Genomic DNA, 18519 nt, shown 5'->3' on the forward strand with positions numbered 1-18519 from the left:
GCTCTGCCTCCAAACCTAGACTTTTTTCCTTGCCCAATTATTTGCTGCTACTGAGGGATTTTATTCATTTTCTTATTATCTTGGAAAATTAATTTTGTTGATATTTTCAGAGGGGGGTCTAAATCTTTTAAATCGTTTTAAGAACTCTTTTTCTCATGACATTATAAACAAAACATTTTTTTTGAAAAAATAGCTTCATGACATGCCATAGAAGTAAAATGATGCATCAATTTCTAAATATTTATACTAAGAATAATTAAGCACAAAGACACAAATGCTATAAAAGGAGTTGTCTCATTAAGAGACTACAGAAAACTTTTAGTCTACTAGGTCAGAGAAATTAGTCTCTATCATAATATGACTCAGTCATCTTTCTGTAATAATACCAATTTCATTTCATTTTGGAGGACAAACTACAACCAACCATGTGTAGAATAAATAAAAACAAATTTATAATATAAAATCCCCGAACAAAGGCAGCACATGTTCATTAATTTGCAACCTTTTATAACACCCTGAGCATGTGGGATACTGCACAAATAGGAAATAATGGAGAACTAAAGGAACATAGGAAATACTGGAGTGGGGGTGTTAGATCTCTATGAGGATTATAGCGAATGGCTTTAAGCAGAAGAAAGAGCCAACACATAGATTAATATACATGTTTTATCTCTAATGCTTTCTATCTCACCAAATGGTGTTTGAAAAAGGAGAAATCTTAAATTATAAAATCAAAGGATGCTTTTGAATATTCAACTTGGAGTCAGAAAATAGTGAATTCAAACTCCATCTGTGTGGATCTGGGTATTTTGTTTATGCTATCTGAGCATTAACTGCAGAAGGGGCAAAATGGAAATGATGCTTATCTTACAGAAATATGGTGAAAATTGTGTGACATAAATATGAAGAACTGAGCACAATGTTCGACATATGTAAATATTCAATAAATCATGCCATCTAATAGCATTAGTGGTTGGTTGAATGATTTGTAACTACTATAACTACTTATGTTAATATTATTCTACCATCTGAATACTCTTTAATTTTCTTCCCCTCTCCCACCCCGCATTCTGTCAGCAGTGGTTACAGCTTTACAAATGGATGGATTGAGTTACAATGCTGCTGGTATGGTGAAGTCTGCCTAAATGAGGCATTGTGTTTTATGCTCCATCTTTGTGTAGAGTACAAATAATTTAAGTAGTAAAATTTACTCCTTAAAATAGAATTATCAGCCAAAAATTAACAGGAAGAAATTAAGTGATAGCCTAAAATCTAGTCTCCATCTAAGCAGGTTTTGTCCTTCGGAAAATATATCTTCCTGGATACTTCAATCTTAATGAGGCTGCTTCCTTGGATTATCAAAAAGTCAGAAAGCAGAATGAAGTAGCACTCAGTTTTTTCATGTTTATAAAAATCTTATCTAGTTTCAAAATTATAAACTAGGTCAATGCTGAACAATCTATACCACTGGCTTAGTAAACATGTATTTCATTTACATCTGTATAGTAGTACAGACAGAAATTATTTGTTTTGAAACCCAAGGTACATAGTCAACCCTAGGCAAAATTGTAAAAGAAGTCTAGATTTTCTTGCCTCAACCTCTGCTCTTCTAGTTTTGGCCCATTTTACTATTTTCTGTTGCTGTGTATTACCTCTGTGTTTAACAACCACTTACTGCGATGAACTCGCACCCTGGCCTGCCCTTCCTGACTGTCTCTACTGAGCATTTTAATTCTGCCCATTCTCTTTTTTCGCAATTTCAAAACTTGTTTGTTGAATGCATCATTCTCCCAGAGTTCTGCACTTAATTTTCAAGGTAAGAGCTAGCTAATGAGTTAGTTCCTGTGTTTGTTCTCCACCTTTATCTCAACTACTTGTAAGAGCTATGATGCCAGGAAATTTGTCTTAATATTTTAGAGCCTAAGTATCAAGCATGGTATTTTTATATTGATAATTTATTTTTATTTTTATACTAAAGGTAAATGTTTTGAAATGAGGTAAATTTATTATCCCCAGTTGTTATAAACATGAGAAAACTAAGATTCAGAAATACATATAAATTTCAAGATGACACAGACACCAAAAAATGAACGTACTATGTTATAAAGTTATCTGATTTAAAAGCTTTTAGATTTTTCATTATACTATGGTAATACTCTAATGTGTTAAATCAAAGGATGATACATAAAGGACTTTTGAGCCCCATGGCAGACAATTCAAAATGTTACTTTACAGTTGTTGGATTTTGCAGATGGGCAATGACTACTTTATCAATAATTAGTCTAGCCAGTGTATGTCCAAATATAAATATTAAATTACTTCTATACTAGTCAGAAGTTCCTGGTACTTATGTCATTTTGTTTTCTGTTTGTTGGTAACTTTATATTATTTATTTCTATTTCTTCAACAAATATATGTTTTCTGCTATCTTATATTCTTATGAAAAATACTTTATGTTCACCCATTAAAAATATGATTATGCTAGAAATACTGGCACTCCAAATCTTTCTGAACTAGAATAAATTAGTGTGATGTGGAATAATATTTAAAATTTCAAAATGTTTTGCATATTGATTAATACATGCCAGAAAAGTAAAATTGTTTTGGCTGGAAAAGTAAAATCATAGATATTTTGGACATTCCCCAAAACAAATGCCTCACTGCCTTTATCACAAGTAGAATAAAATATGATCATATTTGTTTGGAAAGGAGGATCTTTCTTTTTACTTCAGAAATTATATATATATACTTACTCCAAGTTGTCATTTATTTTCATGAGGGGGGAAAAGAATCCTTTATGATAGTGAAAATATACATTTTTTAAAAATACAATAGCTGTCAGCAATACGCTGGTGTTGATGTTCCAAAGAGAAAAGAAAATACTTGCATTCTATAATAAGCTTTAATTTGCCTATTCAAGAAATTCTAAAGAAAATACTCCAATTCTATTCAACATTATGACTTGAGGAGTTGAAATTTTTCCATGATAAGAATATAATTTTTGTAGCCCAAACCTTGTCTATTTATAAAGGATGGAATTTTTAAAAGCCCATATATATCAATGAATGCTCCCATCTCTTTGAATTAAATGCCTAATTCAAACCAGCATGGCACATGTATACATATGTAACTTACCTGCACATTGCGCACATGTACCATAAAACCTAAAGTATAATAATAATAATAATAATAATAAAAGAAAAAAAAAATTGGTGAATTATTAAATGATGAAATTTGTATCAAAATGTTCATAAAAAATACATTTCTATTTCCTCTCCATTTTTACTTCGCAGATATTTTCTTTTCCTTTTTTTTTTTTTTTTTTTTTTTTTTTTGAGACAGGGTCTCACTCTGTCACCGAGGCTGTAGTGCCATGGCATGATCTTGACTCACTGCAGCCTCTGCCTCCCAGGTTCAAGCAATTCTCCTGCCTCAGCCTCCTGAGTAGCTGGGACTACAGGTGCACGCCACCACGCCCAGCTAATTTTTGACTTTTTAGTAGAGACATGTTTCACCATATTGGCCAAGATGGTCTCGATCTCCTGACCTTGTGATCCACCTGCCTCAGCCTCCCAAAGTGCTGGAATTACAGGCATGAGCCACCACACCCTGCCCACTTTGTAGATATTTTCTGAATGAGTGTAAGTGCATAGAAATAAAAGCTACCTACATGCAACTCTGGAGAAATTCAAAACACAACAGAAGTAAAGTTAACATGCCTAAATCCTAGAGTTGATCAACTTAGTGTAAGAATAAATGTCAGAAATCTCTTAATTGTATACAGATTGTGCAAGGATTTAAAGATAAATTGTGAAAACCAAAATTATCAAGAAATAAAATCTTATTTGAATTTTATCACAAAAGTTAACAGTCCTAGTAAAAGAAGACAACGGAACTGTATAGAAAATCTGCATCTACATCAAAAAAAGGGAAGTTTTATCAACTAGAATGGAAGAGAGCTTTCCAACTCCTGAATACAAAAATTTCTCGGAATCCCCCGGAAAACAGACTTTCTATTCAGACTCCAATCTCTTCATCGAAGTAAAACACAACAGGTGTTTAAATTAAGAAGAATGGATTTGTTAACTGTAAAAATAAAATCAGATTTTTCCATAATGTCAATTCATATACTCCATGAACTGTCTACCATGAAAACTTTTATGTCCCAAATTTCTCAAGATTTTAAGCTATGGTCTTTCCACAAACATACAATGGGGTTAAAGCATGTTGTTGGATCATCCTTTTACTAGCTAGCTTTTGACCATTTACCAATTTCCATTTCATTTGACTAACTTCCCTGATAAAGTAGTATTTGTCTTTCTACAGAGAAAAATAATTCTGTCTTCATTAAAATCACAATAGACATGCCTTCCTCGAACATTTAGAGGGATAAAATGATTTTAAAATAATACTGCTTAGGAGTGTATATCTTAAGATAACTACTATACCTTGTCTATGCTTGATCCTAATCTTCAGTAACTGCATGTTCGTGCAAAATACAATTTCTACTCTATAGGAAGAGGAGTAGCCTGTTAGGAAAAGCAAATTCTTAGAGCAAGACATGAACACATCTCTTTCACAAACAGGATTTTACTTGGTGAGTCTTTTGGCTACATCACTATATGCTATTTCAACCTCCTTATCAGTGGGACAGGCACTGGTGAACTCATCCCTACTGTACGCATTAGTTAGGTATCACCAAATGCCAGTCATCTCTTTTGGAATATCAAAGTTGTGATTTTTTTGGCCACCACCTTGACAATATGCAGTTTTGACAGCAGATTGCAATCAGCTAATGTCATTTCATTGCTATCCAGAAATTTACGTGTGGAAAACTTAACGTCCTCCATACTATTTTCATCAATTTCATCAGGGAGAGGAGAATGCAGATATTCATCCAGTTTCTGCAGGGTTTTCAGGAGACCCCTCTCCAGTGCTTCATTAGCCTCTGGCCTTGAATTCTTGATATATGCAGAGAATTTGGCAAAGATGTCCATTCCAGCAGTATTTGATTCTGGGTGTTTCGGTGAAGGCTTTAAGTACGTGGGAGGGCTTAAGACTTCTTCAAGAAATTCCTCAATCTTATTTACATCTGTTTTGACTTCACTGTTGAAAGTTATGTTCTCCTCTCTTTAATTTGGAGACACTCCACCACAGACTTTTCACTTTAGAGGTAGCTTGCCATCTCTCAGGAGCCCTCACCATTATGTCCATTCACTGTGTATAGATGGCAGAATTTTTGAGTTGTAATGTTTAATTGTTAAAATACTAGCCATGACTTTATCAGGCAGCCCCAAACTGGTGCATAATGCATGATACAAGGGATATTTATGTATTTTTTGGAATTTTGTAATATTTAGTAAGAGTATATGAAAGGATTGCTATTGTATCAGAAATATTGTTTCAATTTAGTCTATTCTGGATATATACTAAAGAATATTACCATCAGAGAAGAGACCTTTCTACAAAAGTCACTACAGATTTTGCTGTATTGCTTTGTAGATAGATTTTTACTTTTGCCTAAAAGCATTTATCCTTCATATCAGTTGTAACATCTGACACCATGTAGGAGCTAAACATTTAGAGGGAGGGAGAGTTTTCTCAAGATCTTCCTCAAGCATTTATCTTTATAAGAGAAATTGGTGGGCACCTGATACTGTCTAAACATGTTTTGTTATATGTGTTTTGCCCTGTGCCATTCATTTGGAACATTGTTGCTTTCTTCCTTTATTTTAAAAAGCTTGTTTTTAGGTAATCATAGAGCTTGCTATTTATACATCTTTTGAGCAACACTACATAAACTGATATTCAGTTGATTTAGCTACAGCAGTACAATGAGTAGCAACGTAAAAATTAACACAGAAATTAACCTAAGGAATGAAGGGTAGGTTTGTCAAAATATCAAGTAAATTTTTGTTTCTAAAGCATATATAATGTAGATGGTATAATGAATGCATTATTTATCCTATATATATTGTTTCTAAAGCACATTTAATGTAGATGATATAATGAATGCATTATTTATCATTCATATATATATATGATAAAACACAGGTCATTAACTTTCTCATTTCACCTCATTTACCTTGTATAGAGGATTGTTCATTCCTTTTGGACTAAGTTATAGTTATGGTGAGTGTGTATTTACTGCAGTTTTGCCTGATCTCACTCACTGCATTTGCTTGAGTTAAATTTTTCTACAGCCATGTTGAGGAATAGCATTCCACATGTTTTTGTTTTGTTTTGTTTTTGATTGAAGCCCTAAACCAGAAATTATGTATAACTTTTAGGCCATAGCTTTTTTTCCTCTCACCAGTTCTAAAATCTTAATCATTCAATTTCTCACCAAGTGTTTCAGAAATGGATACACAAATGATTCTATACATAAGAAATGGTTCTCATGTTGACAGTTGCCCCAGTAGATTGTGATGTAATGTTGCTTTTAACCTTCATGTCATGTGTTATTGTTGTTTTAATAGTTTATTGTTCTTGTCATTAATCTCACAAAATATTCAGAGAAGTTTTTGGGTTTTGTTTGTTTGCTTCTTTTGTTTTTCTGTTTGCCAGCGAACTATTTACTCTATTACATTTTGCTTAAAAGAAAAAGAAAAATAAACTCAGACAGTATTTGAGATATGTATAGATATATAGGTATAGTTACAAACATTTCCTGTGTTAGTCTCTTTATTCAGGTAAAATTTATATACACTGAAACACATGGATCTTAAGAGTTCAATTCAATGTATTCACTCTTTAAGTTTTTAAAGAGTGTATTTTAAAGAATGTATTCACTCTTATAGTTAATCCCAGTCAAAATATGACAGACAGGCAACCGCTGTACTGATTTCAATCAATATATATGTTTTACTTTCTTTTGAACTTCACATGAATGGAGTCATAGGGAGTGTACTCTATTCTGTCTGGCTTCATTCACTCAAAATAATATTTTTGCAATTCAACAATCAGAAGTTCATTAAGGAGAAAATCTACTCAGCAATAACTAATGGACTATTGATACAAAGTTGTGATAAATATTTTCATACAATTTTTTGTGCACCATATGTATTCCTTTTTTCCCAGATAAATATCAAAATGTGAAATTTCTGGCTCACAGTCTACATGTATGTTTATCTTGAGAAACTGATAGAGAATTGTCCAGAGTGGTTGGTCTATTTTATATTACCACCACCATTATAGTATGGTCCCCGTTGTTATACACCATCATCATAATTTATGGTTGTCAGTCTTTTGAATTTGAGACACTGTAGTTGGTGTGAGAAAATATCTTGTAGTGGGGAATAAATTGCATTTTCTTGATAGTATTTATATTTATGAACTTACTGGGATTTGTATACCTTCCTTTACAAAATTTCTTGTAAATTCATTTGGGATTATCATTGATATAGAAAAGTAATTTTCATATATTGATTACAAATCCTTCAAAATACATATTGCGAATATTTCTTCAAACTTGTGTCTTGCCTTTTCATTGTTTTAACAAAATGTTTGATGAATAGAAGTGTTTATTTTGAGTGGAATCCATATTATCACTTTCCTATGATATTTTTTGTATTCTTTCTAAAACGTCTTTACCTACTCCAAATTCATGAAAGTATTCTTAGGTTTTGTTTTAGAAATACAGTTTTGGCCTTTATATTTGGATACCAGTTATTCCAACGCTAGTTATTGAAACTGTTCTCCTTTCTCCATTGAATTACCTTGGTTTCTTGCCTCTACAGAATCTCTGTTCTGTTCTATTGCTCTATTTGTCTATTCATAAGTATATCATGTATTGTTACTTTAGACTTAAAATTTAGGCAGTTAAAGTAATGCAGCTTTGTTCTGTTATTCAAGTCTGTTTTGGCTATTCTAGGTTTTTTTTATTTCTATACATTTTAGAAACAATTTTCAAAATAATGTTAGGATTTCAAGTCAAATTGCCTTGAGTCTGCAGGTAAATTCAATGATAGACAAATCTTCACAAAATCAAGTCTTCTAATTCATGACCTTGGTATATCTCATTGTTAGAGCTTTAATTGCACTTAACATTTTTTTGTAGTGTTCATTGTATAGATTTTGTAGATATTTTAAATTTTATGCCTAAGTACAGTATTTTATGTTCTTGATGGCATATTTTTAAGATTTTATGTTCCAACTATTTTTTGCTAGTATGCAGGAATGCAAATGGCTTTCGTACATTGATTTTGTATCTTGAGCCCTTACCAAATTTGTTTTAGGAGTTTTTAGCATCTAGAATTTTTCACATAAACAATCATATAGTCTGTAAATAAAAACATTTTTGCCTTTATTTTCCAAATTGTATTTCTTTTGTAATTTTTTATTGCCTTCATCTGCTGAGCATGACCCTTATTGTAGCACAGTATTAAATATAAGTAGTAAAAGAGGGCAATTTATCTTTTTTCCAATCTTGGGTTAAAGAATTTAATATTTCATTATTAAATGTGACATCAGCTATTTATTTTTGTAGATGCCCTTCATCAAATTGAGGAAGTTGCCTTCTAGTTTTAGTTTGCTAACAATAAAAAAAAAATTCTTATACTCTAAGTTCTGGGATACATGTGCAGAACGTGCAGGTTTTTTACATTGGTATACACGTGCCATGGTGGTTTGCTGCACCCATCAACCCGTTCTCTACATTAGGTATTTCTCTTAATGCTAACCCTCCCCTAGCCCCCCAACCCCTGACAGGCCCTGATGTGTGATGTTCCCCTCCCTGTGTCTATGTGTTCCCATTGTTCAACTCCCACTTATGAGTGAGAACATGTGGTGTTTCGATTTCTGTTCCTGTGTTAGTTTTCTGAGAATGATGGTTTCCAGCTTTAGCCATGTCCCTGAAAAGGAAATGAACTCAACCTTTTTATGGCTGCATAGTATTCCATGGTATACATGTGCCACATTTTCTTTATTCAGTCTGTCATTGATGGGCATTTGGGTTGGTTCCAAGTCTTTGCTATTGTGAACAGTGCCACATTATTGTGGCACAAATACGTGTGCATGTGCCTCTATAGTGGAATGATTTATAATCTTTTGGGTATATACCCAGTAATGGGATTGCTGGGTCAAATGGTATTTCTGGTTCTAGATCCTTGAGAAATTGCCACACTGTCTTCCACAATGGTTGAACTAATTTACACTCCCACCAACAGTGTAAAAGCATTCCTATTTCTCCACATCCTCTCCGCATCTGTTGTTTCCTGACTTTTTAATGATCACCATTCTAACTGGTGAAAAATGGTATCTCATTGCGGTTTTGACTTGCATTTCTCTAATGACCACTGCTGATGAGTTTGTTTTCTATATGTTTTTTGGCCACATAAATGTCTTCTTTTGAGAGGTGTCTGTTCATATCCTTTGCCCACTTTTTGATGGGGTTGTTTGCTAACAATTTTTAATCATGAAGGTACTGTTAACATTTTATCAAAAGCTTTTTATAGATTTATTAGTATGGCCATATGATTGTTCTGTGTTATTCTATTCTTTGGTGGATTATATTGATCAAATTCAAATGTTGACTCAATCTTCCTGCTCTTGATAAATTCTACTTTGTGATAATGTATGTTAATTTTTCTTCTGTAGTGTCTTTCAATGTGTTTCAAGTTCTATTGTAATGTGAATTTCTGGATTTAGAATTTCAATTTTTGTTAAGCAATGGCAACTGTGTTTTCTAATCTGGTTCCAGAGGGCACATAACTTTGCTTATCAGGGGCAGTGGTGCTTATCAGATTCCATCTGTTCCCTCACCACCTTTCCCACCCCTGAAATTAGTCAGGGCTGTATGGCAGGTTTTTGGTCAAGTGGCTGTGAGTGGAAGTCACCTGGGCCATTTTGAAGCCAAAGCATAAAAGAGCCGGTGTATGACACTCCAGCTCACTCACTCCTCCCCTGCAAACTGTGGTTATGGGGTTTTCATGCTCCAGATGATATAGTGCCAAGGTGGTGTTATCATTCTCAGCTCACTTTCCCAGAGTCTATGTGGACCAAACCCTCTAATGTCTTACAATGTAAGTTGATCATAAACAGAAAATAAACTTAATTTTATGAAGCTACTGAATCTTTAAGGTTATTGGTTACTGCAGCATAGAGCAGCTCAATCTGATCAATACTAATCATGGAAATTGAGAGTATAATATTTTTATCATAAAATTAAAACAATAAATGTTTGCAGAGATTAATGGAGTATTTATATAACGCATTCAGCAGAGGTGCTCACTCAATAAGTATCAACAGTAGCTATACACAAGATGGAAAGCATAACAATGGAAATAAAATAGTTTTATTTAATTGCTAACAGTCATTAAATTTCATAGGTGTCATCTTCAATGCAGTAATGGTATTTCAAGCAACTTGAAATAAATTATTTAACTTATTATTTTATTCAACATATATTTTATTGACTACTGACTATATTCTATTCTAAGAATAAAATGGTTCCTCTTCTCATTTAAGAAACAATGATATAAAGATTCCTGTATCTACATTTAAAGGAGCTCAGTAATCATGTATAGAGACAATATGGATACAAAATTCACTGACAATTGGCTTCACTGTTCCTTCCTAACCATACTCTGAAGATTGTATCTATTTTATTCCTTTGCCCTTCTAAAAGCAACACTTCTGATGTCCAGCAAACCAGTCCAAAGGCAAAGAGCGAAGGGAGGAAGGGACAGCAGCAAAGGATAGCACTACTCCACTGTACAATCAGTTCTTTATAAAACAGAATTGACTGTGAATTGAAAACCTTCATTAAATTACCTGTTATTCGGAGGCAATCCTCTCAGCCATTTGGGAGAGAGCACAAAAATAAAGTATAAATTTCTACAAGTTTTTTCTTCCTTTCTGACCTTTTTACATAAATTAAACTACTTTACCAGACACCTGGGAGGAAGATAAATACCTTTGGCTAATACGTAAATTGGGTTGACTTCTGATTTCTGTTCTAGCTCTAATGAAGAAATGGTGGTGACAATTCTAGAAAAGAAAATGCCAAAGATGGAAAACCTTTAAAATATAACTTAAAGGTGAAGAAGACCACCTGGACCGGCCACCATGCGAGATCAAAGAAGAGGCTCAAAATATGGCAAAAGTAGGATTGCTAAGGCTGTCCAAACACTCTCACCTCCAGTTTGAAAATTCTAGATACTGATTTTGCTTTTGATTTTGTTAGCTGTCTTGCAAGGACACTCTGCCTATATGTAAAACCTATATTATGCCTGTCTAGCTGTGAGCTGTCAAATGATGTTGCACTTGCTAATTCATGGACTATTTATCTTTGTGTTTATGCTCTAACAAAATGATGGCTGTTTAACTATACTACAAATGAGTTTTGCCAGCCAATTGTATGGCAGATGTTATTTACTTCCAGAACAACTGTCAGAAGACCGAAGCAGCACATCTAACAAACTAAAATGTACTGTATTGGGTTACATTTCATAGGCAACCTCCTCTATTACCTAGCTACAGGCTTTCCACTGTAATAACAATGGGAGGGGCAGCATCACTGAGTATGACAGCCAGCCAGAAATCTGGTTGTCAATACTGAATAGTATTAAAAGAGTTGTAACTGAGTAGATTCTACCTGGAGAATAAAACAAGGAACTGTAGTAAACATGAAAAAACTGTAGTAAACATGAAAAAAAAAGATCCTTCAAATTTGCTAAATGCTACGGTGTTACAGCATTCATTAACTAATTCCATAATGGCAGATGGGAAGAAAAAACATCTATCTTCTCTATTTGTATGGTAACTGAGCAATAGTCACTGAAGTATCATTTTTCTCATGAAATTTATGAATGATGTAAAGGTGGAGAGAATGTCTATAGTTGGAGGGTACCATAACTTGAACCTAGGAAGCAAACTCACAATAAACTTGTTCTGTGTATTGTTTAAACTTTTCTAAGCTTGTGAGAATATTTTATTATGCCTACAACTTGCTTCAAATAAAATTTTCCAGGGAGAACGCTGCTGTGGCCCTCTTTTATGTAGTGTGCTGGTAACATGCCAAGGTTTTTAATAAGGAGAAAAAATAAGAACTCTTAAAAGTTTAAAGCCCAATAATCTAGGAGCTAAAATCTGATTAAGTATAAAATAAACTTTCTACAATTAAATGATTCAGTAGCAGATAAAATAGAAACAGAGTCCAAGAAATAACTCTTACCAATTTAATTTTGCCTACTGCAACAAATTGGAATGATATGTCCCTGTTTTGCAAGAAAATATTGAGGCAAAAAATAGGCCCTCATTTCTCTCAGCCAGAATTACATGCCATTGTGAAAGATCAACTGCTTGACTTTCTTACTGCGAGTAATGTGAAAGATTTTCCTACATAACCCCTGTCCATAGCTCATTTCTACATAACATATTGGCTTTATGAAGAGACAAGTGATTTATAATGATTTATAGACCACTAATGTATGCCCATAAATCCAATCCATTATTCCATAGTTTCTTCCCAGTTTGCCTCATTCTGGGAACAAGCAAAATGAAAGCTTTGTTTAGCTAGGGAAAATGGACGACCTAGTGTTCTCTCTTTTCTGGCACTTCTTACAAGTAGGAGCCTCATGTTTGAGACACAAGCATCTGCTGACCTAGCAGGAAAATAGAGCGGCTAATCACAGAGCTGAGGGTAGCTGTCAGATTTTGAAACATTTATATTTACATTCCAAACCAAAATGATGAGAATTTACTTAACAAACTCTTACCTTGGTTTCCTTATTCTTCTTTTACTTTTTCTCCTGCATGCCCCTTATATATTATTATTTTACAATGAGAATATAATTTAGTAGCTACTAATATCTATAAACTGAAATTATTCTGGATTATGTGAGGAAAAAGTTACTTTTCTAACGTAACTAAGATACAGAGATACAGGGTGTTACTTGAATGAATATTAATAAAAATATTAATTATGTTCTTGATAATACAGAGTGAAACTGACATTTATAACTCATGTATTTGCCAAAAAAAAATTATACCTTCACAAGCACCTTAACTAGGCCCCTGCATTTCTCTGAATTTCCTAACAAACTTCTTCCCACCTGACAGTGGAGTTTTTGTCAACTTCTGTTCAGATCATCAATAAATTACTGATAGATATGGTCTTTTTCTTTTCATTCTTTCCTACTTCTTATAGGGTTGTATAAATACTAATAAATAACTCCAAATATGTTATACATTATATCCGTTGACTGTAGCATAAGCCAACTACTTAAGATAGTTGCTTAAACTTGGAGATAAATGATCAAATCCATGCTCTTAGTCTATTGGTTTTAAGACCCTCTACCTTTCAGTCTTAATCTACCTCTGATTCATCTGATACTGGAAGCTCATAGGCTCCACGGTAGCATCAGACATTGGGGATTACAAGAAGTATGCACAGTCCCTGCAACTGGAGATTTCACAGATGAAAACTACAAAGAGGAAGTTACAATCCAAATAATGAGCCAAACAGGGTATATCTTCCTGAAGCACAAACATTGCCCAAATTTAGGAAAATATGGCTCAAATTTGGGAAATTAAGTAATTTTATTACTGAATACTTCAAGACATCATCCTTACATTGAAACAAGTGTGATATGTTTTAGTTTAAGAAAAATATCTTACTGATATAGAATAGTTAGGAGTGAGAAAGGAACATCTATTTAAAAAAAAACTGTACATATTATTTTGATGTTTAGCATAATGCAGAATAAAAATCAGAGAAACATTAATGATAAAGCACAAGACTGATAGATTAACTGTTAGTGAGGGGCTGAATGTGACATTACCCTACAAGTAGGACTGTCTTGGAGATTTCTGAGGAGAGTTGGCTATTGGATATGTGTCCAAACACATATCATAGGACCCATTTGATATAGTTAAGTAAATGTCTTAAGGCACAGCATACTGAAGACAGTTGGTAGAACTGGAAGAGTCCAGCCTTTGGAGTAAGACAGATGTACCTAGGTTTGTTTCGTTTTGTTTGTTTTTTACTGATTGACTGGTTATATTGAATTATGTAAATTATTGAGACCTCCTAAGTCTCAATTTATTTGTCTTTGATATAGGATTACACTGCTTACCTCAAAAAATTGTAATGACTATTAAATAAGATAATGTTAAGTGGTCAATATGTTACTCCAAACTACTTCAACATATACAGTGTGATTAAACTGTTTCTAGAAACAGTAACATTCCGGATTTATACCTTCAGTGAGATTACAAATTTGTTGAACATCACAGAACACTTAATTCTGAAGTAAGATGAATATTAAACCATAGGACACTAGAATAAAATGATTGAGATGAAAATTGTACAAATAAGACATAAGGACCCCTATTCCATTTCAAGTTACTGAGTACACAAGTTCTGAGTTTTAATAGCTCATGAATTAGGTTGCAATTTAAGTCCCAACATTTACAATAATTAACACCTTCTTTGAACTACCTCTGTCATCAGAAAACAAACCTCTTTCCTCAGTTGTGTTTTCCAAGCTTTGTTTAAATTAAATGAATCATATATTTTGGAAGTTTTGCCACTGTGTTAGAATTAACTGTGTGAAACATCCACAGAATAAAAGATGTAAGACAATGGATAAAATGTCCATTTGTTGTTGATTCTTGGAATACAGATATCAATAAGGACAGCACATTCTTCTATTTGTGTAAAATGTGATAAACATATATGCATAGATTTATCTAAGAAGACAATGAAGTGGTAGAAACACAAGCAAACATTTAAAGTGTCAGGTAATATAAACGCATATGTTCATTTCAGCACTATTCACGATATCAAAGGCATGGAATCAACCTAAACACTCATCAGTGATAGACTGGATAAAGAAAATGTGGTATATATACACCATGGAATACTATGCAATCATAAAAGAATGAGATCATGCCCTTTGCAGGAACATAGATGGAGCTGGAGGCCATTATCCTTAGCAAACTATCACAGGAACAAAAAACCAAATACTGCATGTTCTCATATGTGGGAGCTAAATAATGAGAATACATGGACACAAAGGAGGAGAATAACACACACTGGGGCCTAGCAGAGAGTGGAGATTGGGAGGAAGAGAGGATGAGGAAAAATAACTAAGGGGTACTAGGCTTAATAACTGGGTGATAAAATAACTTGTACAACTAACCCCCAAGACACAAGTTTACCTATGTAACAAACCTGTCTATGTAACCCTGAACTTAAAATAAAAGTTTAAAAGAAGTGTCAGGTACTGAAAGTCTATTTCCATTATAATGGGAATTTTATAATAAATAGAGCTGGTTCAATGGGTTGTCAAAGGAAACTGGTGAGATCTCTTCATGGCCATTTAATGTAAACTTTCTAAATACATATAAACATGAGCTGCAAACACAGACTAAATCACTTTTATGCATTGTTATTCAAACATTATCACCCATCAACATGAAATGGAATCCATCAGGAAAGACAGAAAAGGAAGTTAAGCAAATATACAGTGTGTACAGTAACCTCTCTTAAATTTTAGTTGCCTTTACTTTCAGATATCTGATATTTACATTTGAAATTACTCAGAGAATCTCATACTCAGAAGATCCAAAAAGAAATCTGCTATTTTCATCTTGCAACTCCAAACCTAGTACTTAGCTTACACTCCTTTCCACATTCTTTAAATCTTGCCTTATCCCGTATATCTAGTCACTCTACAGGTCCTGTTGATTCAGCCACTTTAACATTTCTGGAATTCTTTCTCTCTACCCAATTCCACCTTGCCACCATTCTTTAGACTCTGATAATTTCTTGCATGGATTATTATAACAATTGCCCAATTTGTCTCTCTGCCTCAGTCTCAACCCCTATATTCAATTGTTTAAACTGTGCCTTTCATGGCAACTTCCTCTTACCTACTTATTCCAAAGAGAAATGTATCTTTACAATGAAGAGATATGTAAATCTCGCACTTATCACTTTAAGTGATTAAAGGTGACATCAACAATAGTGGGGTAACCTGATGTCACATTTCTCACGACACAATGCAATAAGAGACAGTTCACCAATAGTTTCTTGCCAAAAATGTATAATCATAACTTAATCATGAGGAAATAATTTTTCAAGAATAGAATATGGGAACTTCTACAAGACAACTATCTGTTTTCTCAAAAAAAAAAACAAAACAAATTAATATTGGGGAAAATTCTAATTGCAATACTGCAATCTGGTTTCTTGCCAAGGAAAAGGAACGTATAATTTATTTTCCCATTTTCTTCCTTATTCTCTAAACTGTTGAATGTGAATTTTACTTTATGAAAGGTGGTGGATTAACAATCTTCAGAGATGTGCTGGATATTTGGCATAAAATGCTTATTGTTTGGGAGAAATGCATCACTGGTAGCTTCTCGTGGGCAGAATGTGCTGCAAACATTACCCACAATGAATGTTCTGTCACAGGGGAGACTGGGCACAAGCATCTGTTAGAGTCTTTTATGACAGATCAGTATATAGGCAATGTTGCCAGCAAGGGTTTTTCTCCATTATAAAACAACAATCTTCAGTAGAATTGGAGTCACTAAAAGCAGGAAAACAGCTTGCTTTATGAAAGATGCCACCTTTTTTGCAGCCAAGAAATCACCGATCTGATGTTAAGTTCCTGCTATTAGTCTTTCTTCAGCTGTGCAGGTGGCAACTGTTCCGTGTTCCAGTTCAGCTCCCCAAGGTTACAGCTGAGAACTTGGGTAATGGTTGTGTTTATTCTCTGCCAGGCTTAAAAATCTTCAGGGTAAAGCTTTTTTCTTTTTCTTGCTGTTCATTGAAAATTCCTTCTGGAGCAGATGTGCCTCTCCCCATCTTCTGTAGTTTCTGTGTTTTTATTAAGTTCGGTAGTTTTTTGTTTGTTTGCTTGTTTGTGGCCTTACTTTCTAACTACTCGTGACACAGCCAATTCTGAAGTTAGTTTCCATATATACAAAGGCTCTTATCATGTCACAAATAAAAAAAAGTCTTGGTAATCTGGATGGCACATACCTTATGCCCTGAGTATTATAAATCACTGTTGTGTTTTATATTGTAGTCTATGTTTGCTTATGCCATATCAGCCTGAGTTTAAGAATTTGGATGAATGTGACAGTAATAACCTTTATTTTTTACTATTTTATATACTTGTATTTATTTCAGGGACTCTGGCCCCTGCAAAGTGGCCTCCCTTAACCCAATCATTTATAGAAGTCTGTAAGTGGCATCCCATAGTGGCTCTTGAGTAAGTCCTGTCATTATATGGCAGGCATCATTTCTTCGCTCTGGTGTTGGCTTCCTGAAGGAGCATTAGGCATCCTCATTTCCAGCAACACTCCTACTTTTCCAATACACTAGAATCCCCATAGGTCTCAAAGTAATGCCAGGATTTTCTCTGGGGTCCCCATGCAGCAAAACTAATAGAGAATACATCCCTCCTTTTCTTCCTTTCTTCCCTCCTTTACATATACAATTAATAATCCATCACTAGATGGTAAGGCTAGCATTGTGTTCGAACTGAAGAGAGGAAAAGAATGATATGCTTCTGGCTTCATGTTTTTGATTTATCAGGGAAAAATTCATTAAACAAATAACAACACGTTCATTGAGTGTCATTATTGGAGTATTACAGGGTGTAATGAAAGCAAGTACTTGGGTACTAAACCAAGTCCAAGAGCTCAAAAGGCTTCTCTGAGGCAACCGAGAACTCAGGTGAGTGTAATTTAGCTAGGTGAAGAGGAAAAGATAAAGTATTCCAAGTAGAAGGAAGAACACAGTTTCAACCAGACACTATATCTTCATTGTTTGTAGCTAGCTTTTTAATGAAATGTGCTGCATATGTCAATATTTCATAGATTTTTTTAGTAAATATCCTCTTGAACTTCTGCTTTCAGTAAAGGAAAAGGTTATAAAATGAACACTCATACACCTATCACCCTTTTGTCAGTCTGATCTATCAATTACTGAATATAGTGTTTTAACATCTCTGTGAATAAAGGCAGAATTGCCCATTTATAATTAATTATGCATATGTTTTCAAGCCATGTTAGATATGAATTCAAGTTTAAATATTTATATAATCCCAATGAAATGAGTTTTGTGCTCATCTAGTAGTAGATTTTTAAGTTCTCTTTGTCTAAAATTAAGATAGCTACACCAAATTTTATTTTAAAATCTATTTTTATGTCCTTATATTTCAAGTGTACCTAATGTAAATAGTATATTGGCAGATTTCCTTTTTAAACTGACTGAAAAATACCTTTTGCACTGGAGAGCTTAGGCCCATCATTGCAACTGATATATCTGCACCAATTTCTACTATTCTATTCTGGGCTTTTGGCTTATGTCATTGTTTTTATTTGTTTTTATTTTTTCTTTGTTGCCTTCTCTTGAATTTTGTTAATTGCACTTTTGAAGACGTCCTCTCTATTATATTTATTCGGGGTTGACCTTAGATAATTTTCCATGTATACTTAACTCAATACTAAATAAATATATTTTATATCTTTACTTTCCACAGAGTGCCTATAAAATTA

General features: G+C 33.7%; 1 pseudogene; it reads right to left on the bottom strand.

Annotated features, from left to right (window-relative positions):
* Positions 1-4575: 4575 nt before the first annotated feature.
* On the bottom strand, positions 4576-13371 carry LOC100459544 (chloride intracellular channel protein 4-like; annotated as a pseudogene).
* Between the last annotated feature and the right edge of the window lie 5148 nt (positions 13372-18519).

Source organism: Pongo abelii, chromosome 13 (assembly GCF_028885655.2).
Source record: "Pongo abelii isolate AG06213 chromosome 13, NHGRI_mPonAbe1-v2.0_pri, whole genome shotgun sequence".
NCBI lineage: Eukaryota > Metazoa > Chordata > Mammalia > Primates > Hominidae > Pongo > Pongo abelii.